Source organism: Chinchilla lanigera, unplaced genomic scaffold (assembly GCF_000276665.1).
Source record: "Chinchilla lanigera isolate Chin_1 unplaced genomic scaffold, ChiLan1.0 scaffold00090, whole genome shotgun sequence".
Lineage (NCBI taxonomy): Eukaryota > Metazoa > Chordata > Mammalia > Rodentia > Chinchillidae > Chinchilla > Chinchilla lanigera.
The window spans coordinates 7,591,280-7,615,370 of NW_004955491.1; the positions used below are offsets into that span (position 1 = coordinate 7,591,280).

Below are 24,091 nucleotides of genomic sequence, written 5' to 3' on the forward strand. Positions count from 1 at the left end.
AAAAAAAAAAAAAAAGAAATAAGATTGTGTCCTTGTTAGCACAGAGGTGGGAAGGGAGTGTGGGGCAGTTTTCCAAACTGTCCTTTAAGCATCTCTGCTTGCACAGAAACCATTTCATGGTCAAAACGTCTGGGAAAGGGGCTGGGGATTTAGCTCAGCGGCAAAAGTGCCTGCCTGGCAAGCACAAGGTCATGAGTTCGGTTCCTGGTACCGGAGAAAAACCAAAACCAAAAAAAAAAAAAAAGTCTGGGAAATTTTGGATTCTAAAAATGTTGTCCTAAAGGTCTTACGTGAGAATTTCACAGTACACATCAGAATATTAAATAGATGTATTTATGGCAAGTTTTCTCGCTTATTTGGGTCAGTTTGTGGGGATGACAGTATCTTGGGGATAGGTTCCATGTGTCCCTCCCCACCGAGCAGGGAGGGAATCTTTGCTTCCAATAGCTACACCATGCCGGCTACTTCCCACCATTCCCAGGCTCAAAGGTCCAGCCAGCTCTATTAGTTTCCAGGGCTGGGTGGCAAAATACCACATACTTGTCAACTCAGACCGAATAGGTTTGTTGACTTACAGTTCCGGAGGTGAAAGGTTCAAAGTCAAGTCACAGGCAGAACCACATTGCCCTTGACATTGTCGGAGGGATCATTCCTTGATGCTCAGCTTCTGGTGGGCAGACATTGTTTTCTGGGGTCTGTGTCTCTCCATTCTGCCCCCACTTGCACATGGCCACCTTTTCTCTGTGGGTGTCGTCTGTTCTCTTATAAGGACTCTACACTGCATGTTCTCTTGGAAGGACTCTAGACCACTCTACTCCAGACCTCCTCCTAGCGAGTGACATCTGCAAGGACCCTGCTTCCAAACAAGGTCACATTTGGGAGGATGCATATCCCTTGATGGAGGTGGGATACCACACAACCTGTAGCCCTGACCTAGTAGCACTTTCCTCAAGGCATACAGATCTGGGTTGTGAAAGACTGCTTTGCAGGGTTACTGCCTGCCCTGGGATTTAAAGGAATGTTTGCACTGGACTGACTCACTGGCCTGGTGTTGGTGCTTGACTTATTCAAATGTTTTGGGGAAAACGATGGGAGGAGGGTGAAAGGAAGCATTTCGATGTAAATAATTAGCACAATCAAAATGAGAAGATATTGGAGTTTCAGGCTTGTGCCTCGGCGAGATACACAGCATGCAGAGACGCAGCTCAGCAGGATGGACTGACGGACGGGACGGCCACAGGCAGTGAATGCACAGGTACGAGGGTGCAGTGGCTGTTTCCTGTGGAGGAGGTTTCCTTCATGCTGTGGGAGTCCTGGTCCGTCCCCGTCTGAGCTGCTGGGTGCTGTGTTGGTGTGGTGTGTTGGTGTGTCACACAAGGCACAGCCGCTTGTGCGACGGGAAACCCCGAACACACCTCTGCTTCCACGGTCTTCTTGTTCTAGGCACCGATGAGCCTCTGATGGGGTCAGTGCTGGTGGAGGACGCCTGGTTTCAGTTGCAGGGCTTATTCCTTTGTTCCACCCAGGCAGATGGCAGGCAGGGTGGAGAATTAGAAATAAAATAAAGGTTCAGAGTTGCCAGCTGTAAGCAGAAAACCCAGACGTGCGCTGTGCGGTCATGGCACGGAAGTGTCTCGGATCTGGGCTAGGAAGAGGCTGACACCCGGAATCGGGATTGGCCGCGTCGGTGGGGGCTGTGCTGCCCTCTGGGTTTCTCTTCCCGCCCTCAGGAATGGGCTGGGCTCCCGGGATCCAGAGGGGTGGGAGGAAGGCGTGTGCTCACTGCAGCTCTCAGCATACCAGGCCTCACCAGCCTGCCCCCATCTGCGTGCAGAGGGTGGGCGAGCGCCAGGTGCTGCCTGTCGTCAGAGGTGTGACTGGTATGGGTGCAGGAGAATCGGGGGAGAAGCCGTGGAGAGCAGGGGTCCCCGGGGCGCAGGCCCCTGGGCCCTCCACTTCCTCCTCCAACATAGCCTCTACACTGGTCCTGGTCAGCGCTGCTTCTGTCCTATGACAGCAATTGTTATCCCCAATGACACTTCCCATCATAGGTCTTTTTCTCCTTTCATATTTAATTTTTTTATTATTTTAGTGGTGCATACTAATTGCACATATATGAAGGTACAGTGTGATGTTTTGATACATGTATGCTATGCATAATGATGAAATCCAGTAACAGGCATTCTCATCTCCTTAAAGATTCATGCTGTCTTTGTGCTCGGAACATTCAAAGTCCTTTCCTCCAGTTATTTTGAAATATATGAGTTGTTGTAAAATGCCTTCACCCTATCCTGTGTTACAGCACAGAACTTACCCATTTCTTCCAGCTGTGTCTTGCTATCTGTCATCCAGCTCCCTCTGCCTCCCCCGTGACCTCTGATGACCTGTGTCCTGTTCTCATTCTAGGACACCAGCTCTGTCTAGGAGACATTGCATGTCCTTGTCCAACCCAGTGCTATTCATAACAGCGAAGATATGGAACCCACCGAGGTGTCCCCTGGCGGATGAACATGTAAAGAAAATGTGCTGCATACCCAGCTGAACAGTATTCAGCTTTAAAAGAATAAAACCCTGTCCACTGCAGCAACACGGAGAGGCAGGAGGATATTACATTAAGTGAAATAAGACAAGTGCAGGAAGGCAAATATTGTGTGATCTCACCCAGATACGGGTCCCATTAGAGTTGGGGGTACTGCGCATTGGTGGCTATGAGTATTTCTTTGTTACGCACCACTCTGTCCTTTCCCTTGCATACGGTCACAGTTTAGACTCTGCCGTTTGGGTGGAAGTACTGAGGGCAGGGACCCTCACTTTATGACTTTTTGACCTCTCCTCCTGAGAGCCACCTAATGCCCCATCATAGTTGAGGGTCACCAAAATGCTATCTTCCTTTTCTTCTTCAAGGAAGAAGTGCTATCTTCCTTTTCTTCTTTCTATCTTCCTTTTCTTCTCTGAGCTGCTAGGTGGCCAGGTCCTCCAGGGACCCAGTCCTCGGGTGTTCATGTGACCCAGGGCCGGCGCTGGCAGTCTCGGTTCCCCATGGTGCTTGCTCATTAGCTCACCTGGCAGACAGTCCAGGCCAGGAAGGGAGTCATTAATAATAAATCCTGAGGCCAAACATGGAGAAGATGATGAAGGGAACCCTGCCCAGGCCCCTCAAAGAGCCCCACGGGCCCCTGACATTTCTCCATTATTCATGACTTCCTTCCCAGACGCCTTGGTTCCTGCTGTGTCCAATTTGACAGGAACGAGGTTATTTTTAAGTATGTCCTTTCGCAAAGCAACAGCCGTGTCCCCCTTGGGGTTTCTAGCTGCTTCCCAGACAGAGGGTAAAATCCATGTTTGGGGACAAGCCATGCAAGGGAAGAGTTTAGTTGGGAGAAATGTAAAATGTCACAGGCGATTAAAAGCAGCACTGCCTTCGCTGCTGTTTTGGTCCAGCCTGTCAGATGGCTAAGTGTGCATCTCCAGGGAGGCTTTGCTGCCACAGGTTGGCTTTCCAAAGTGACCTGTTTCTACCCTCGGTTGGGCAGCCCTGCTCGCGGCCTCTCTGGGCAACTGCAGCCCCTCGTTCCTTGCTGGGCCTCCCCTCCAGCACAGTGGCTTTTGCACACCTGCTCACTTGGAAAGATAGTGCCCTTCCCTTTACACGTTGACCCACTTTTGGAAGAGGCCTAGGCATCCCTCAGGGCAGCGTAAGGGTCATTCCCTACCAGGTGAGCCACGGAACGGGTGTAGCTCAAGCCCCTACCCTGCTCCTAGGTGCCACGTCATATGCAGGGGCTCAGTAAAACTTCTCCTTTGTGTGTTTCCTGTCCGCATAAGGTCAGACCTCTTGGAATGCAAAGATATGCTTAATTCATTTAGGGATCCCTCGTGCTTGAAACCAAAACATATATCATCAGATGTGTGTTACGAGTTTTGGCAGAAATGCCAAAAGACACTTGGATTTCTTGGATTACTTATAAAATGCTTGCATGTTCCTGCCTTATGAAATAGGAAATCATAAATAAACTGTGTAGTGATATAGATAGAACAGACATCCAGCATGCTGGCCCTATCCAAGCATGGACACACTTTGGGGGGAAAAATCCAGGCAATAAGCATTTTTGGTCCTGAGGGTTGTGTTGGTCTGTGCCACAACTTTTCCACTGTATGGTTATAGCACAAAAGTAGCCACGGACAAGACATGAGGGAGCAGGCCCGAAAACACTGTATCTGTGAAAATAGCAGCAGGGTGGATGTAGCCCATGGGAGGACGTTTCAAATCTCCGAGTCTGAGGAACAACATCAGTAGGTCCTGGTGGGTTGTCCATAGCCCTAAGATGAGTGAAACCATCATGCATTGGCAAGAGAAGCCACAAAGTCCAGCACCAGCCTTGACCTGGTGGTCCAGGAGGGGCTGGGGGCGTGGATGATGTGCAGCGGTCTACTCTTGGACCCTGCAAGGAAGAAGTCAACATAAGACATAATGAAGACAGTGGAGGAAAAGCATGTCAGCTCGTGGTGAACAGCGGGCCCAGGAACAGATTATAAAACCTGAGTGTCTGAGAGGGATGGGAAGTGCCTGGCAGCACAAGGAAGGCTGAGGAGGAGGCAGCGTGTTTAAGAAGAAAAGGGTCCAAGAGTTGTCGTGCCCTGAAAGTTGGCCCGGGCTGTGCACAGCGGGATGGGTGGGATAGGTGGGACAGGGAGAACCATGCACAGGGCAGTTGAACCCAGGGGCAGAGGACTGCTTTGGGGTTTCCTTTCTGTCCCTCATGTCTATGTTCAACTTTAAGAAGCCAGGGAAGATACACAATTAGGGCGTGGTTTTCACAAGGGCATCTTAAAATGGTATAGTAAGGCAGTCTTAAGTTTCTTCACATAATGAACCCAAAATGCTCCCATGGGCCTTATTAAAAAGTTCTGTGAAGTTTGACAGTCTGCAGCTGGGCTGGGTGTTCCCAGCAGTGCTGGAGTCACCCCAGCATGTTGGCTACTGGAGCTGCCATAGCCCTTGTGGCTCTTGAAGTTCTGGGGGGAAGGACAGTGAGAGGATGAGGAAGTAAATAGTAAGAGACAGAAATCTGAGGTCAGGTGGAGCCCTCTCTCTGGATGAGAGGAAGGGAACTTCTCAACCACCATAGTGCATTTACTTATACATTTGGCAGGCTGGTGTCAGGTGACACCCTTTTTGCCTAGCAACCCATTGCTTGGATTGTCCCAGGGCTTGGTGTGCTCTGGACCGAAGCAGCTTGTTCACATGGCTTGCCTGGGGAGCCCTTTGTTCTCAGACCAGCCTTGCCTAGCCCCTGCATGTGAGATCCATTTCCAGCTTCAGTGGCTCCCCCACACAGAGCGCTGCCCCTTCTCTGTGAGGACCACATGGGCCTTCCAAAGGCCAGAAGTGTCCTTCTCTTTCATGTGATGTCCCAGTGCCCCTCTGTTCCTCTGTGATTTTGGACACTGTGGCATGGTGGGACATGTGCAGCACTGGAAGTCAGTGGACTTTCGGTGTGGGTTGGCGCCATGTCCCCAGGTCCCACCAATGTCCTGAGCTCCTTTGGTTTCTCTCTCAGCATTGACCCAAGGGTGAGCCCCTGCCAGTGCCAGCAGGCGCCTGCTCTGGGTCATGCAGATAGAGCCCATGATGGGGCAGGGACATCAGTGTGGCTTCCGTGCCCATCACTGCTTCTGCCACCCCATGCAAGGCCCCCTGGGCCCCCTGCAGCATCTCCTCCCCATCACTGCGTTTCTGTCACAGCATGTCCCTGCTGTGACCTCCTGCGACTCTCCATGTTGACTTTGCCCATCGCCAAGTTAGACGGCACCAAGTTCCCTGAATCTCTAATCTGCCCATTGGCTTATTGTTCATTCCATGACCTTCACACTTAGATTGGCCACTTCCCTCTCAGCTGTGAGTGACAGCCACATTCGAAAGCGATTGAAATGGAGTAGGATGGGTCAGTAAGAAACCACTGCCGCTGCTCATGGTGGGTCTGCTGCGCTCAGAACTGGAGACAGCAGGTTGTGAGACTTCAGTTGAATTTGGGGCAAGGGGTGCCAGCGACTCCACTGTCCATTGGCCCCTGAGATCTGCTGCCCCTCTGTTGGCATCAGTGTCAGAGAGGTGGCTGAGGTGACCAGTGCTCTGTCTGGGCCCAGGCTGCTCTGAAAGTGGTGGCAGGAGAGGAAGCCAGAGCTTAGACCCTGGGTCTGCACTTGAGGTTTCTGATTGCACACGTTCCCTTAACACTCAGAGTCACACTGTCATGGAGGGTGTATCCACCCTGATCCCACCCAAACATGGGGCAAAATGTTTCTCCACAGCCTATAGCACCCCCTCCTGGAACCCATTCCCTTAGGAGCTCTTTCTCCCCAGCTGCTCTTCCCTGGGGTTGTAATCTAAAGCTCTTGGATGAGTTCATCGGTTTCACAGTGATTCCCACACATGCATGCATCCTGCTTTGACCATGTCTGCCTAATAGTCCCTCTTGTACTTGGCCACATGTGTGAGTCACTCACATGTTGCACAGCATGGGGACGGAGGCTCAGTGATTATATTCACTGGAGTAACAGGAGGATGCGTTCACTTGGTCCTTGTGTGCATCTCTCGGCTCATGGGGGGATCTTTAACTGACAGCCCTAGTCTCAAGGGGAGCACACAGCCTCCTCCTGCTATGTCCCCATCCTGTGTGTGTGGGAGGATGAAGCAGTCCAGTCTCTAGGGCATGCTGGAGTCTTTCCTGAAGACACCAGTGCCTGCGGTGCTTCATGAAGGATTGATGGAGGCTACCCTGGGAAGGAGGAGGAGAACATTCAAAGGCTCAGGGACATAAAGGAGGGCTCAGAACTGCGGGTGGTCGGGTGGGGGCCCAGAAACAGTGTGCAGGCAGTGAGGGCTGAGATCCGGGCACTGAGTTGTCTGGGGCAGACCTGGGGGCATCACCTGCAGTTGACCTGTTTCAAGGTGAGGGGTCATAGGACGGTCCCACGAGACACACTCTTTGGTGGTTTTAACTGCCTTGACCTCAGCTTGGAAGATGGGTCGGAGGCTTTCGTCTGGACAGGAGGAGGCTGGGGGAGCAGACTGAAGATCTTGTGAGGATGAGCACCATTGCCTCCACCTGAAGTGATGAAGTGGAACTGCAACTAAGAGAAGCTGCGCTCCACACAGGTGCTGCCCTCTGCGGGCTTCCCGTGTCTCTCCACTGCAGCACATTCCGGAGGGCTGAGAAGAAGGGGGAAAGTGTGAGGGAGTTTTTGTAGGTGGAAGGAAATGGAAAATTTGTGCTACATGAAGTGTGGAAGGTGAGGCTGCCTTGGGGACGTGGACTGTGCTGGGAACAAGGGTGCTGTCAGGAGGACTTGGTTCCCTGCAGTCAGCCTGCTGTGCAGATGTGTGCAGCTGGATGCCATGACTTCCTCAGTGACATCTGAAATGTAAGAGGAGGTGCTGGGGACACACAAGAGCACCCCTGTGCATAAAGGCTTCAGGCAGAGGAGAAAGCCCGAGGAGGACAACAAAGAAAGTAGCTGCAGTGGAATCTAAAGAAAACCTTCTTTATAAGGAGAGAACAGTCCCACACCAGACACGGAATGTCAAAGCAGGGAAGTGTCCCACACAGAATGTCAAAGCAGGAACGTGTCTTGGGGGTTCAGCCCCTGAGGGCAGTGGGTGCTGGTGGCCAGACCAGGCATTTGCTGGGTGGGAAAACAGGAGCGGGGTACAGACATCACCAGTTGGGAAGAAAGGGGGATTTGAGAATCCCTTCACACGGGGTGAATCAACCCCAGAAGAGAGGAGACAGGCAGAGGCAGCCTAGAGCGAAAAGGAGAAGGTCCACTGATTCATAAAAGAATTGGCACAGAGGCAAGCATGGGGTCCCGAGGACACGCTGGTCAGATGGAGTCTCTGGGATTGGGTGTGACGTTGGGAACGGAGCAAATCCAGCCCCCAGGACTTCCAATCGTTACCAACACTTCATTGGAAATTAATCAATGAGGATTGTCAAAGAGCAATGCTTTTGGGCCTCCTGCAGTTACACACACACACACACACACACACCCCTTCCTCTGCGGGACAGGGCTGGTGCCCCAGGCCCCTAACTTGGACTGTGACGTTGTGAAGGGAGAACACAGGCAGTGTTTCAAATCTAATTCTCTATTATTTCCTATTCCTCTGGAAAATGCACAATTAAGTTTTAAAGATCTTTCAACCTAGAAATAAAAATGTAAAGAGAGAAAACTCCATAGGGACGGCTGACCTATGGGGTATTCCTCTGGCTGCTTTTGAAGGGTTAACCCTGGGTGCCAGGGGCTGAGAAAAAGGTGCCTTTTTTGGCAGAATGTTCAAATGATATTCATAATAGTGGACCGTTCTTTATCTTTCTGACACGTACTCAGGGTAGTACTTTGTATTTCAAAAATTCAAACCTGCTTGAGAGCTGGGTTGTCTGAGACCATTGGTTATCTTAATGATTTTTCATTTACTAATAAATAAATGTCCCTGTGTTTGACTGATTAGATGAGTCAGTGTACACCATATTCCACCCTAGAGGCATTTTCTTTTACAAACAAATCTGATTTTGCGTAATGTCTAGTTGCATGTAGAACTTAGATGCCTTGTTTTTTTTTTTTTTTTTTGGTCTTTTTTCTATTTTATGTTTTTTATTTGATTTTCGCTGTTGTCAGATGGGTTTTATTTTTTGTTTTTGGTGCTGAGGACCAAACCCAGGGCTTCCAGCTTGCTAGGCAAGCGTTCACATGTAGAACTTAGAGAATGTGACCTTGCAAGTGCAGCACATGGTAAGTGCCGGAGTACTTCGCGTGAGCGGATGCAGGGAGTTGAAGTAAAACGGCAACAGGGAGTTAGAAGTGCCCCCGCCCGCCTCCCCGCGAAGGTGCCAGGTGATCGCTCTCTGGGCCTTCTGTGGAGCACAGAGCACGAAGGACGGCGCTTTCCTCTGAGGTGGCGTCAGGAACCTGTGTGGTGTCGAAAGGCAGCTATTGACAGGCAGACCTTGGTTCCAACTCCTCAGGCTACCACAAATTCATCACATGCAAGAAAATCTTTCGGCTCACTTCTCCTTTATAAAAGGAAAATAATAAAACAAATAATAAAACAAATAATACATTTATTCCTTTATAAAACAAATAATACATTTATTCCTCAGACAGTGACTATGATCATTCTGTAAGTTTGGGAAATTTCTGTCAGTTTACGGGGAAGGTCTTAGAAAATTTTGGGACGCTGTATGTGATCAGCTATATAAATGCCAATAAGTGGAAGGCTTGGATCGATATTCATGCTCTCAGATTTCCCTTGAGCTTCTACATTTGCCTTTCTGAGATTTATTTTTCCTAAATGAAATAATTAATCAATGAGGCCATGCAAAGAGTCTTAGAGAAAATAGCTACCTCAGTTTTCTTCAGTAATATCTACATTCTGCTGTGCGTGGTGGAGCACACCTCTAACCACAGCACCCTGGGAGGCTGATGCAGGAGGGCTGCAAGTGTGAGCCCCACCTGGAAACTCGGCGACGTAGAGAGACTCTGTTTCAAAATACAAAATGAAACTAGGGCTGTGGATGTGGCTCAGAGCACGGGCCTTGGGTTCCATCCCCAGTACCATCAGAACACACACACACACACACACACACACACACACACACACAAATGCCTGCTTTAAAGAAGCACGGCCTTTTGTTTAACCTTTAGCTTAACAAAAAAAATTAGCAGCATAAGGCATTCTTTAAATCTGGTTAAGTGAGAGTATAAGAAACTATAATATTCATTCAATCAATTCTGTTTTTTCTGGTTTTTTTTTTGGAACTGGGAATTGAACCCAGGACCTTGCATTTGCCAGGCAGGCACCATGCTGCTGAGCTATCTCCCTGGCCCTCATTCAGTCAATTCTTAATAAATCAGTTATCTGTTATCTCAGAACTGGAGAATGCACTGTACTCTATGAAAGTGGTACGTTATTAACATTTCATTCTTTCAAATTGCCTTCAAAAGCCTCTGGTATAATAAAGCCTGTGATATGAAAGTGCCCCCAGTATGAATGCTTTAATATACCACAATCAAGGATGGCATAGAGGATAGAATAATGGTTCGTCATGTATGTGCATGCATGCACGCATGTTATTTTTTTGCTGATACAAGTTGAATGATCTTACAGAGAATTTCACCTCCAGAGGCTGGAACTGCAGGAAGTGTCTCAATCAGGGATTGCTGGGTGCCCCCAAGAACTGAGCTGGTTGTGCTGGCTGTAAATGTGTCCCTTGGAACCTGTCTGGGGGTGGCTGGAAAAGGACACAGGGTGGGCGAGCCCTTTGGCTCCTGTGCAGGAGCCATCGTGACCCGCTGTCTTTCTTGATCGCGGCGATAACTGTGTGCGGTGGTTGGTTATCCTCACTTCGCAAGTCAGCTGGGTGAGTGAGACGGAGCGAGACAGGGGTGTGGGGAGCCCTCAGCCAGCAGGAGGAGGGGGGTGAGACCCAGTCCTTCCTGGTGCCCAGCCGGGCGTCTTCCGCCCCCAGCGCTACACCCCCATCTCATCCTTGTTCTCCAGCTGGGGCTGCTCAGTGGTCACGAGGCTGAGATGGGCACTCTGAGGAAATTTCCAAGCAGAGGAAAACCTGGGAACCACAGTGAGCCCATGATGCCCGCAGCCGCTGTGTCACCCTGAGCCTTGGGATGACCTGCGCCAGGAGTTTTACTCTGTCTGCCATCTCCTTCCATCTGCCCTGGAAACAGCTCATCCTGATGGCTGGGGTCATGGCTGTGTTCCCACATTATGCTAAGCCTTCCCCCGAGTTCTAGGGTGACTTCCAGTGTTCAGGTAAGAGGGTGCTCTCTGCTGGTAACCAAAGCCGGATTGCTGTGTTTTCCATTTCAGCTCCACTAGCTGGCAGGCAAAATTAGCTTGAATCCTCAGTCCCTTCAAAGTAGAATCAACAGTCAAATAAGCAAATACCACGCCTGGCTGCAAACAGCCTTCCTACACATGCTGATCCCCATGCGGACCATCCTGTGCGCTTTGCGAGCATGGACAGCAGAGGGCAGAGTTTACTGTTCAGATTCTGTGTTCTGGGCTCTGCAGAAGCACAGGGAGGCTGGGAGGGCAGCAGAGCCTGTGAGAAATCACATCTGTGTGGACAGAGGGGCATTGTGGTATCAGGGAGAACTGGCACCTGGGGAGGGCTTTGATCGTCCTGCAGTTCCCAGGGTGTCTGCTCCCCATCGCAGGATTGTCACTAGTGAATAAAGATGCTAAGGAGATTGTAGATAAAGATCCTAAGGAGAGACTAGTATTCATGGAGCAGAGATCTTGCTATTATTTATTTAAAAATATGTCCATTCTACAGGAATGACTTGATAAAGTCATTTTCCCAATAAAAGTTCCAGTAGATTATTGTTCCCTAGAAAGCTTAAACTGATTAGTAAAAGTGGTGAGTCCCGGGATGGTAAGAACTACATTAAGAAGATTGGGTCACAATCACCCAACAAGTGTGACTGGGAGGTTTGGGGGCATCATCAGGGTGGGAAGGATGAGGACGTTTTTGCTGTGCTCTGAGCGGGTTGTGCATGTTCATATTTATTAACTAACTGGTTAACTAAGGAAAGATCAGATCCTCGGGAAGCGTAATGACCAAAGTGACCACCAAAGCGTAATGACCATGGTGTAGAAAGCATTTCTTCTCACTGGATGCTTTTGACTTCTGACCTTGCATGGTTCCAGAACAGGTTGAACAGGCCAGTGGAGGAGACCGAAGCAGCAGCTCGCTTGCACCCTGCTTGCCCCTGCTTACACAATTCTCAAACATAAATTCCTTTAATCCCCACCACCACCCATGGAGCTGCATTCATGGAACCCACTTCAAGCTTTGGAAGATCTAGGAGAAGGAGAGATAAAGTACTGAAAATGCCAACTCTGTCTGTGGAATCGGTGCAAGAGACGAGTGTTAGCATATATCACTGGGAAAATTACATATTTCATAAAGGTGTCTGTCTATACAGAAAAAATACGAAATTAGTTTAATTTCTCTGACTGCACCAAAGAAAGTCCTTAGGGATTGAAGACTAAAACTCTTAAAACATGTGAAAGTTACAAAATATCTCTACAAAATTAACTTGTGGAAGTGTTTAATAAACAGGACACAAAAAGTACAAATTATAAAAGAAGAAAAAATTTTTTTCTGCATGGAGGAAGACAGAAGAGAAACACATAAATACCAGATAATATAGTATGAAAAGGGGGAAATCTATCTCTGGGCACCCCCAGATTTGGAAACCAGAATGGCTAGTAAACTTAGCAAAGATGATCAAGCTCTCTGATGGCCAGAAAAAGGAACTTGAAAGTGAATCACACCATAAATCACAAATTTCAAGTACCCAGAATCTTTTTCTAATGTGGCGAAAGGAGAATTCACATGGCTTATTGGTAGAACAAGTTGATAAGACCACTCTTGAAAGCAATTTAGAAGTTTCTAATAGAGTTAAAATTGTTTATACACAACACCCAGAAATTATCATTGCAGATAAACTCCCTAGAGCACGTCTGACATGCAGTGGAACAATTAATGCATAGCAATATTTATTTGGAATAACAGAAAGTTAAACAATTTAATTAGTTTGCAAATAGAAGAATGCATAAGGTGTGATAAAAACAACAGTGAGTGTTTAAAAATTTAAAAAAAATTATTTCAGTAAAAGATACATCGCCATGAATCCAACTCAGAATATTGTCCCTCTTTTGAAAACGTTTATGTCATTGCCATGCTGCTTTCTGGTGCAGTTCTAGAAGTTCTGTTTCCTGAGTGTCTGTATGAGGTGTGATCAAAGCTGTGATGGATGCCTCTCCCGCGTGCCACTCGTTGGAAAGGCAGGCTCAGTAGAATGCCCTGATATGTTCTTATCCACCTCATTCACTGGATCTGCCACTGTGTGACTTCTACTGCTTCCCCAGTGTCAAAATCACTATGAAGGGGAAACATTTTGAATAGATTCAGTACATCAGGGTAGTGAGGACAGCACAACTAAAGACGCAACGGGGACTTCAGAGCTGCTTCCCAAAGTGGCGAGGGTGAAGGGATGAGTATGTTCAAAGTGAGGGAGAGGGCTTTGAGTGGGATTCATGGCGATGTGTCTTTTTCTGTAATATGTTTTTTAAAAATAAGTTTGGGGCCAGGGATGTAGCTCAGCAGTGCAGCGCCTGCCTGGAAGTTCGAGGTTGTGAGTTCGATTCTTGGTAAAGAAAGAAAGAGAGGGAGAGGAAGGAAGGAAAGGAGGGAGGGAGGTAGGGGGGGAGGGAGAAAGGAAGGAAGGAAGGAAGGAAGGAAGGAAGGAAGGAAGGAAGGAAGGAAGGAAGACATAAAGACATAAAGACACTCATGAAACAGAACTGCTAGAACTGCACCAGAAAGTGGCAAGAGCAAAGAGATAAATGTTTTCAAAGTGAGGGAGAATATTTTGAGTTGGATTCATGGCAAATGTACTGGTTTTAAAAAAATAAATGTTAGACTTTCACTGTAGTTTTTAGTCATACTTCCTGTAGAGGAAGTGGAGGTGGTAACTCCTGTGCCGCTCTGTGTATTTCCGCTTGTGCCTGCGCAGCCCTGCTGAGGTGGTGCGTGCTACCTAGGACACGGTGGGGACAAAGTCAGTGGCTTGTCCCGCAGGGCAGGAGTAGAGCTGGGTTTAAAAGAAAGGTGATCAGAAGTGCCCCGTATGAGAAATACAGGGAAAGGAGAGAGTACGTAGGACAGATGGACCTGAGAATAAAGCATTAGAGTAAGCATAATAGACTTGCTTTATTTTCAAATGAAAAGAAAAAGAGGACCAGAGTCCTTCTGAAGACAGGAATGTGTGCCGGGGGGCCACAGACTGCAAAGTGCAGGAAATGGGAGGTTCAGGGTTTCCAAGCCCGTTTTCCCTGTGCTGACGCGGGCCTGCGTGTGGCGTCCCTGGGGTCTGGTCACTTGTCAGGCCTGCATGGGGTTTCCGTAACTCAGGCCAGGGGGCCCTGCCGTTAGCGGGGAACACAGCTGGGACTGGAGGAAGAAACAGAAGCAAGGTGCCCGGGGAAACTGGGTAAGGATCCCAGGGCAGTGTCCCAGCAAGGTGAAACAACAAGACCTGCCCCCCCACCCCAAAAGAATCACAATGTGTAAATTTTACACAGTATGTTCACTGCAATGTTTCTTTTTATCATTGTACTGTAGTTTTGAAACTTGTATTTTTACTAGTACATGCTTGCAGTGTGTAATGATTACATTTACCATGGGGAATATAATTTCCAGCAGATAGGAAACGCTAGAAAAGTTTTAAAATAACCTTTCTGATAAAAGGGAGTGAAAGCACTGCATTTTGTGTCTTTCCATGAAAATGAAAGTTTGGTGCCAAGAAGGGCAGCGTGTGACTGAGGTGATGTAAATTCCTCGGAATTCTTCACTGCTTGTGTGGCTACTGTGGCCAGCACACCAGCCAGACACTGGGAATAGGACAAGGGGCTGCTTTTCCCGAGTCTCTGGACCTTTGATTTCTCACCTTGCAAGACCTTTCGGCATGCTATGCACCGCAGTACCACTGGTTTGCACAGCTGTGGGTTCATTCCAGTCCATCTGTTGAAACTGGGGCAACATCGATGGGCTCTCAGGGTGGGCTCGCCACGCATCACCGATTGGTGTGTCCCTGGCCTCCACCCCCGGTGCTCGTGGGGCCTGCAATCGCTGTGACAAGTGGAAACACTCCCCCTTTAAACCTTGCCATGTGCCAGGAAGAACATCCCCAGTGGAGACAGAGGACGCAGTGGGGAAAGGAAAGTAAAAAGCATCAAGATGCAATTTGTATTGGTACTAACTGTACCGGTTTCCCACAGTGAATGTATTTATCATGTATTGCAAACAAATACTAATAAAAAAAATTTTAAAAACAAAACCACAAAAGAAGAGAACCCTACTTAGACTAGCTCTCATCCTTCCATTATTTATTCTTTCAGAAAACCATTGCTACAAAACCTCCTCCAGGGCTCAGGCCTTTCTGGCAGTGGCGGCTTCCTCTCTTCTTTACCTAACCCACCTGTAACTTCTTGTCCGTATGTCCCTGACATCTTTTTACCTTCCAGCTCTCTATACTGTGATCTTCTGTTTTAATTTCCTTCTGCAACCTGATGCTAAGTGTGCTGAAGGCAGAAGATGTTGTCCCCTCGCTTCTCTTGAATTCTTCAAAAATTCTGGCACCATGTGAGCATATGATAATGACCCTGAAAAAATGTTTGAAGGTAGGAGAATTAAAGAATAAATTCTTTCTTCCTTAATTTGTATCACAATTTTCAAACTTCAGTGTACAGGTGCATATACACACATACCGTTTTTAGGTATCGTTAAACCTACATGTATCTTTCACCCTATAGACAGAGAAAGACCCTAAGACGTCAGAAAATTGTGTAAGTCTCTTTGAAGGTGAGCCGTATGGGGAGAACATCAAACTGCTGAATTATTCCCCAAAGCTTACTTAGTGACAAAGTTGTGGTTTGCTGAGATTGCTTAAAGTGGCAGCCCAGGGCTTAGTTAAGGAACTGTAAAAATTAGAAACCACTGTAGGATATAAATTAAGACTATCTAGAGGCTAGAGAGATTTGGGGATTTTTTTTGTTGTTGTTAAAATATCTAGCCACCTCCTGAAAAATAATGAGTGGTTGCCATAGCAACTATGCCTTCACATGACACATGGAAGAACATGACAAGGATTGGAATCAGAGGAAGCCACCTGGTTTCAGAATTTAATTTGAGAGAAAGAAATTCACCCCCAGAATGATATATACAACAAACTATTTTATTTTCCAAATTAATTATAGTTCTTTTTTTTAGAAAAATAAGGTTTTCTTTCTTTTAAAATTTAAAACCCTGAGAACTCCAGAGAAATGGTAGCAGGTTCCTTCTGCATTAAAGGGCTCATCCTCCCTTCCTGGGACCCCAGCACAACCTCCCACCCTCGCTTCTGAAGCTCTGGGGACGGGCAGCCACCCTCATCAGATTGCCGGCTAACAGCTGTGCTGAGCGCCGGTTACCTGCCCTGGGTGAGCAGCGCACACACCTGACTGCCGCTGCTCTCCAGCGCTTCCCCAGGGACATGGAGAAGCACTCGCTGCTGAGTGACAAGTGGGAACTGCTGATGGGAGGAGCTTGCCTGGAACCCAGAAGGGCAAAGTGATGGCAAGGTGGAGCCTGACCCATCCCTGCAGGATGATAGAGAAGTTGTGTGGGTGTCCAGGCTGGGGACAGGGGACAGTAGTGAAAGACTGCAAGGCCTGCAGAGGTGGCCTGAGGTTGAGGAGTGGGACCGTGGTCAGGAGAGAAGTGACTTATTTGGCAATCCGGGTCGGAGTTCTCTGCTCCTCTGAATAGACCCCAAGTGCCCTGTGCAGTCTTCACTGCTCTTGGCCCGCCCTGGCTGTCTGTCCCACCCTCTGCTCTGCCCTCAGTGACCCGCACAATTACATAGTCACAGGGCTGAGCCTGGGAGTCTGGGAGACAAGCAGGTGGGCGGCACAGCAGTCAGACAGGGTCCTGGGTGCAGATGGGCCCCCAAACCAGGACAGGACCCAAGGACAGATTGTAGAAGCGCGTGAAACCCAGGTGGGAGCTGGAGGCTGGAAAGCCATCAGGGATCATACAAGTAGAGACGCTGCCACCTGTGGCTCGGAAAGTTGCAGGAGGAGGCAACTTTGCGTACAGGAACATGGGCAGGTTGGGGTGGCAGGTTAAGGGGTGAGCAGAGCGTGAATACCCATCATTCTTGGCACTTTCTAAAGCGGTTCTGAGTGTCTCTGAGTGTCTTTACAAGGTTGTGATGAAAATTACGGTGAATGCTGCTGGTGCGTGCCCAGGAACAGAAAGGCGGGCTCATAAAAACACCACACTGCCCTCGTCTGTCTTACACTCCGGATCTGGCACGGTGTGACCTCTGGCTCTTCTGTAAAGTCAGAATGATCACAAAAGAGGAACGTTTTGAAGTGGTTCAGGACATCAAAGCAGCCACAACTGTGCACGTAAAAACACTCCTGAAAGAGGACTTCCAGAGCTGCTGCAGAAAGTGTCACGAACGATGGGATGAGTGTGCTCAAAGCGACGGGAAGTGCCCTGAGAGGAACTCATGGCAGTGTGTTTTTTTGCTGAAATAATTCTTTTGTAATTTAAATAGTCACTGTGATTTCGATCATAGCTCACATAGGACACATCACCACGGGATGCCGAGCATAAAGACCTTCGCTGCTTACATCAAGAGCTGTTACTTCCCACAGCAGACAAGAACACAGAAGGACATGTTCCCACTCAGAATTAGTACTTGGCATTGAAGGCACTGCCTGAAGGTTCCGGCAAGTCCCCAGTAGAAAACCTAGCTCGTGTTGTTTTCTTCCGACACTGAGAGGTTATCTGTGGGCTCGTTGGCCAAGCTTGGCTCTCTCCCCTGCCTGACCAAACCCCCAAATCGACCATGGCCAAGGCCCACTTGCCTGGTGGCTTTGCTGGCCTGTCCACTTTCCATCTTGTGCCACAGTGACCGCTTCCTCTCCTTTGGCTTCCGGTGGCGCTGGCACAGGAGAGCAGCAAAGACACAGGTGACCACAAGTCCCCATTTTTATTTAAATGCAAACAGGCACTGTGGTGATCTACCCCACATCATCTCAGTCCTTAAAAAGCTGACTTGAAAAAAATGCTAGCTCCCATTTCCTGCCACACAGTCTCGTGAAAGATCGGACATTTTAACATCAAGAAAGCAAGAAGGGGGTTTTAGAATGAGAACCATCATTTTCTCATTTTCTCCCCCAGGGTGCTGGTGATGGAGCTCAGGTCCCATGCGAGACAGCTGCACCACTGAGCCGCATCCAGCCCCAAAAGTGGGCTCTTCATTGGGAAAAGAAAATTCCTTATCTTTATGAAACAGTCTTTGTACCTCTCTGTGTTGTTCTCATTTTGAGTTGAGAAGCACATTGTTAAGGATCAGCAATCCCAGACAGGCGCCGAGCAGTTATGGATGTAGTGCATGCTGGGCTGATGTTGTTCCTCCATCTGGAAGGATGTTTTACATCTCTTTCTATCTGGTTCCCAACATTCCCTCCCACCCCAGGAGTACTCTGCGCGGACGCCTCCCACATGCACCCTGGGTCAGACTTTGCAACTCCTCTCCTCTGGCTTCTCCCCCCTCCTCAGCCTTTACCCTGCCAGGACCCTGCAGTGGGCAAGGAGGCGTCCCTGCTCCCAGCTGGGCTCACCACCCGCAGAGCTGCTCAGTTCCACAGGAGTCCCCCCAGCCTGGCAGTCAGGGCCTTAGCTATTCCAGCCCCAGCCTGAGGCTTTCTCATGCATTCCTTTCTTTGTTCTCCCTGGCTTAGCTGAATGCACTGGCCCCCTGTTACTGGGGTAGAAGAAAAGCTGCTCCAGTTCTGTTCTCTGATTTGCAAGTAACCGAGAGCCTGCTGTATCACCTGTGTCCTGTTGGGAGCATTTGGAAAACCCTTCCCACGTCCCCGCATTAGGAGAGTCACATTTTACTTGAGGCAGAGGGAAAGAGCGAGCTGATTTGGGCTGCTGGTGACCTGTTGGGGAAGGAGGACAGGTCCCTTGGAGAGAGGAACGGGCCTCTCGCCCTGCATCTCTGCCACCTCTTCTCCTCCCATCGTGTAGCTTGGAGGAAGGGAGCAGTGTTCGTGCCCTGTGCTTCTGGGCTAGGCTAGCACTGGTCATCTTGCCCTGGGAAACATGGAGCACTTTGACCACTGTGCAGCTGTGTGAATGATTCAACGTAAAATTCAGAAAAGGCAGGATTTTACAAAAATCTCAGGTCAAGCTCTGGTGGGACTTGAACCACAGCACAAATGACTTACCAATTTTGGAGGAAATATAACAGCTTCACAGTTGCAGCTTTACATCCCAAGGCGTTGGAATGATGGGCTGACCTTGAGCTTCTCAGCAGCATGCAGGCCTTGTCCATGTTTGTCCACAATGTGACCTAAGGGGCATGCAGAGTTATACCCCTGCGGAAAGAGACTCTCCCCAGACTCAGTTATCGATTCATGGGTGACTTTTGCACTGTGAATTTTTTTTGGCAGTAGAATTTCTAATTTAAACAATCTGCAAAACTAATATAAAGAATCTCTGGGTAAAGTACCAACCATTTACATTTTGCCCCATTTACTTTATTATTCTCTGTGTGTATGTCATGAAATCATTTTACTGACTAATTTGAGAATTAGTCATAGAGATCATGCCCTTTTATCATAAACACTAAAGTACATAAATACCCAGTAGAAGTACATTTTCATACAGAAGAGGCAAAGCACAGTTACCAGAATTGGGATATTTGCAATGATACATTAATTTCATCCCATGTAGGATCAATACTCTAATTTCAGCTGTTCCATGGTACACAGGGAGTTGGTGTCACCCTGCCACAGGGCCAAGTCACTGCATGGTCAGTTATCAAGTGTCTTTCATCTCCTTCCAGCTGGGAGATTTCTTCTATTTTTTTTTTTAAACTTTTTAAGACCTTTACATTTTTTGAGAGAACATACCAGTTTCTCTGCACAATGCCTGTCACTATGATTTACCTGATATTTCTTCCTAGTTAGAATTTTGGCCAGAATCCGACAGAAATGATACTTTGTCCTCACAAGGACTTACTTTTCATGGCGTGGCACATGATACTGCTTTGTTCCACCAAGATGTTCCTGTGACCTCTTGTTTATGGTGGCATCTCTGGAGTTGCTGTATTCCCTTTGAGATTAGTGAGTCATTTGTGTGGCAGTTCTTTAAATCGAGATGAGTAACTCCTGCTTCACCCATGTTCCACTTGCTGGTCTTGGCACTGTCTCAGTTACCTTTCTCTTGTTGAGACAAAATACCCGACACCCAAAATAAAGGGAGGAGAGGTTTATTTAGCTCACAGTTTATGGAGGTTTCAGTCCATAATCAGCTGGCTCCAAGGCAGGGTGGCAGGGCACAGGGAGCAACTGTTCAAGGCAGCAGAAGACAGCAAGAGCAGCAAGAGCAACAAGGAGGGGAGAGCAAACCCTTTTCCTGCCTTATATGGTAAGCAGGCTACTAGCTTTTAGGTGGGTGAAGCACTCACACCATCTCTGTGCCCTCACCTTGTACAGGCTCAAGATGTTTACACAGTGAGGACCCTGGCCCCCTACTGAGTCACTTAGTTCAACTTCTAAACTTCTCAAGTTGACACAGTGAACAACATCCTAGAGCCTAGGGGCATGTTCTCTACATCCTAGGATGTAGAACTGCTGAGTTACTTAGTTAAGCTTCTAGACTTCTCAAGTTGACACAATGCATCAACCATTACAGGCACCCATGGGTGATTGGCATGGGGTTGCAAATGGCAACTTTGCCCCTTTATTTCTGTTTCCAAGTCCACTTGTTGCTATTGCACAGTAACAGGACACATGCCACAGGTTTCTGCAAGAGCTACAGTCACCTCACCACGTGTTCACATGTTTAGTACATGTGTTCTAGAAATATGACTATGTGATACAGGATGTCTCTGTGATTATGACTCAATAATAATTTCTACCTTTTTCCTCTCTATATTATTCTAGATTATTCACAATTAGTATATGTGTACCAACAAATCAACATGACTTACAGTTTTTTAAAAGGCAGGGATTAGCTGGGCAGGGTGGCACACACCTGTAATCCCAGAATTCTGGGAGGATAAGGCAGGAGAATTGCAAGTTTGAGCTCAGCCTGGGGAACTTAGCAACTTAATGAGACCCTGTCTCAAAATAAGAAATAAAGAAAGGTCTGGAGATGCAGCTCAGTGTAAAGGCCTTTGGTTCACTTCCTAGCACCTAAAAAAACAAAACAAAACAAAACAGGGATTAGACATCATAGTTATATGACTAGAGCTGGCCCAGGAAACCAATCACAGAGGAGAGGCTGACAATTTTGTATGACGTCACCACGTGCCGTCCTCCTTGGGGAGGAGGGCTAGGTAAGGGTTCCACATGGAGTGGCATACCCTGGCTGGCCTGCACCTCCTTTGCTGGCCTCTTAGCTGTTTCAGATTTCCCTGCACTGTGACCCCCTTTACTCTGTGTGGCTGGCTGTGGGTCAGCTCATCCCACCTCCCCATTCACTGTAGCGGGGACAGCTGGGAACACAGGGCCCTGGCCAGCCGTAGGCCTCCGGTCTCCTGCCTGACTGCTCCTTGTCTGCTATCCACAAATACCGTCAGCGTCAAGCTTGTTTCACTCTGCCATGCGAGCAGATGGACCACATCTGATGACAGCAAACGCAGGGACAGCTGGCACCCACAGTCCTTATCCAGAGATCACTGTGCCTTCTTCTCTCTCTCTCACTGCAGCAGAAACCCTCTAGAACAGCACCAACATCCATCCTGCTTGACAACTCCCCAGAGGCTGGACATGGAACCCTAGCACAGGGCTCACTCACCCTCCTTGGAATACAGCATATGGATGAGCACATCCTTTCAATTCCTCTGTTTTCTGTATGATTTTGTGTAACAGAATCATTTAAATAGCATCATCCCTATGTGAAGATTGGGCCAGTCAGCTACTGCTGTGTAACAAACTGTCCCAAGACTTTGTGATTTAAAACAACACTTGCTACCCATGTCATCTGGGAGCAGGAGTTAGGGATACCAGGCTGTGGGTCCTGGCTCAGGGTGCTCTCTTAGGAGCATCTGCACATGGGCTGGCTCAGCAGTTACCCGAGGGCCTGAGGATTCATATCCAAGTTCACTCAGGAGGCTGCAGCAGCGGTTGGGTGGCAGCCACACGAGTCAGCGATCTGAGGGAGGCCAGAGGAGCAGAGCAAGGCCAGCGAGGTGGGAGCCCTGTCCCCGTGTGTGGCCCAGTCCCCAGAGGTGCCCCTTCCTTCTGCTTCTCCCACTGGCAGCAAGTCACTAAGTCCAGCCCCGTGCTGGGCTCCGCCTCTGGGAGGGAGAAGGAGCAAAGAATTTCTGCTCAGATCTTTTTAATCAACACAAAGTCATAAGAGACCCAACTCGGCAAGGTAGAAGTGTGAGCAGGTAATAGTGATTGTGACAAAAGCCTGTTTACATTCTGTGTTCGAGGCTGCCGTGTTTGCCACTTGCTCAGAGCACTTAGCCCCGGAGGGGCTGGCTCAGCCTGCTGAGCGAGTGTGACCTGCCCTCCCTCCCTGTGGGGCTGAGCAGGCTAGGACGGTGACATCTGCTTCTCACCTGTGTTTCCGGGTCCAGCTCAGGAAGGGGAGGAGCAGAAGAGCCTTCCGTGAGCCCTGTGGCTGTCTGCATAGCCTTTGCCTATGCAAAGGGACACGGTGATGTCACCACTCAGAAATGTCGGCTTCTAAGATCTCTATAAATAAAACAAGCATCGGAACGTGTTCCTGCTTCATAAAATTCTTGCACAGAAAAGTAAATCCTACCGGGCTGGTCATACAGGCAGGAACTATATGCACTGTGGCCTTTGGATCTTTATTTATTTATTTACTTGTGTGCAAAGCATCCCTTCAGTGCTTGGGCTAATATACTGATACAGCTGGCAGATTTATGTTTGTCAGGGAGAGTGGGAAAACATAAGCACATATTTTACACAGAGTAAAGGTGTAGATCCAGTGAAATAAAATGGAGTTCACTGTGGGAAGGGCAGGAGCTCATTTGACTCCAGGGAGATAAATGGAAGACAGTTACTGCGCTACATATACTGCCTTTATATAGAAGTTCTGTAAAAAGTTCTGTATAAAATAAATATCAATTTATTTTAGAAAATCAAGCTCATTCATCAATGACTATTGTTGAAGTGCCAAATGTGTACCAGGTGCCAGGTGCTGTTTTAAGTACTTCGGATACAGGGAGAGAACAGGCAGAGAATAACAGAAATCTTTGCCTTTGTTCGTTTTATATGCTAATGCATAGAAACTAAAAAAACACATCATAGAACTACTACATGTGATGTGATGATAAAGGGGAAGAACAAGAAATGAATATAGAAGGTTTGAAGGCAATCACTTAAAATTATTAAGAAGTGTGGTCAAGGGCCAAGGATATAGCTCAGTGGTACAATGCCTGCCTGGCAAGTGCAAGGTCCTGAGTTCGATTCCCAATACCAAAAAAAAAGTGTGGCCAAAAAGTCACATTAGAAGTTCACATTTTCCCACATAGCTAAGTGAAGGGAGGGACTGACCTTGCACTCGTTGGGAAGGGGTCCCAGGCTAGAGGGGTGATGCAAAGGTCCTGGGGAGTATGGGGCCTGGCATACGCAGGAGATGTGTCATGCACAGGCAGCACTCGCAATGAACAGCTCTGTTCCCTGGGTGCTAGACTGGGTAGTCATTCACTTTGTCTGGGGAGGCACTAGGTAAATATGAAGCATGATAATCAAGTGGTCCTGCCTTCCCGTGAAATGGAAATGCATGAAGAGTGACTGCTGGGAGGAGATGAATAGATTTAATCATTCCATAGATACAAGTGGTGATTGAAACATGTTGAACCTTGGAATTTGCAGAAGAATGTTACAGTAACAATCACATCACCATTAATCCCCTTCAGCGCCCTCCCCCTCGTTTTGCACACACTCATCCCACAGTTGCAGCCGCTTTCTGAAGCAGCTCTGGAAGTCCTCTTTCCTGAGTGTCTTTACACAGTATGATCAAAAGCACAATGACTACTGCTAAAGGCAGCCCCACAGAAACACGATGCTCTGTCCTAATGCACCTTATTGTGCAGACCTAGCTCTGAATGACTTCTGGCTCTTCCACCAAATCAAAATGACCATGAAAGGTCAACGTTTTTAATCATTCAAAAAACATTCAGGCAACCAAGACAGCACAACTAAAGACACTCATGGAAGATGACTTCCAGGACAGCTTCAGAAAGTGCTAAGAAGGATGGGACATGTGTGGAAGACAGGCAGAATATTTTGAAGGGGATTCATGACAATGTCTTTTGCTGCAATAAAGTTTTAAAAAATAAATGTAAATATTTACCCCATGATTGATCCCATTTTCCTGTCTATCTATCTATCATCTGTCATCTACTCATCACATTATATTTCATAAATATCGAGAATCCCTCTTTGTCAGTTATA

The 24,091-nt window shown here is 48.0% G+C and overlaps 1 protein-coding gene across 3 annotated transcripts in view; it reads left to right on the plus strand.

The window, feature by feature from the left end:
- The window catches only part of Dpp6 (dipeptidyl-peptidase 6), an 842,230-nt gene that overhangs the window by 265,560 nt on the left and 552,579 nt on the right, over nucleotides 1-24,091 (plus strand). The window lies entirely within an intron of this gene.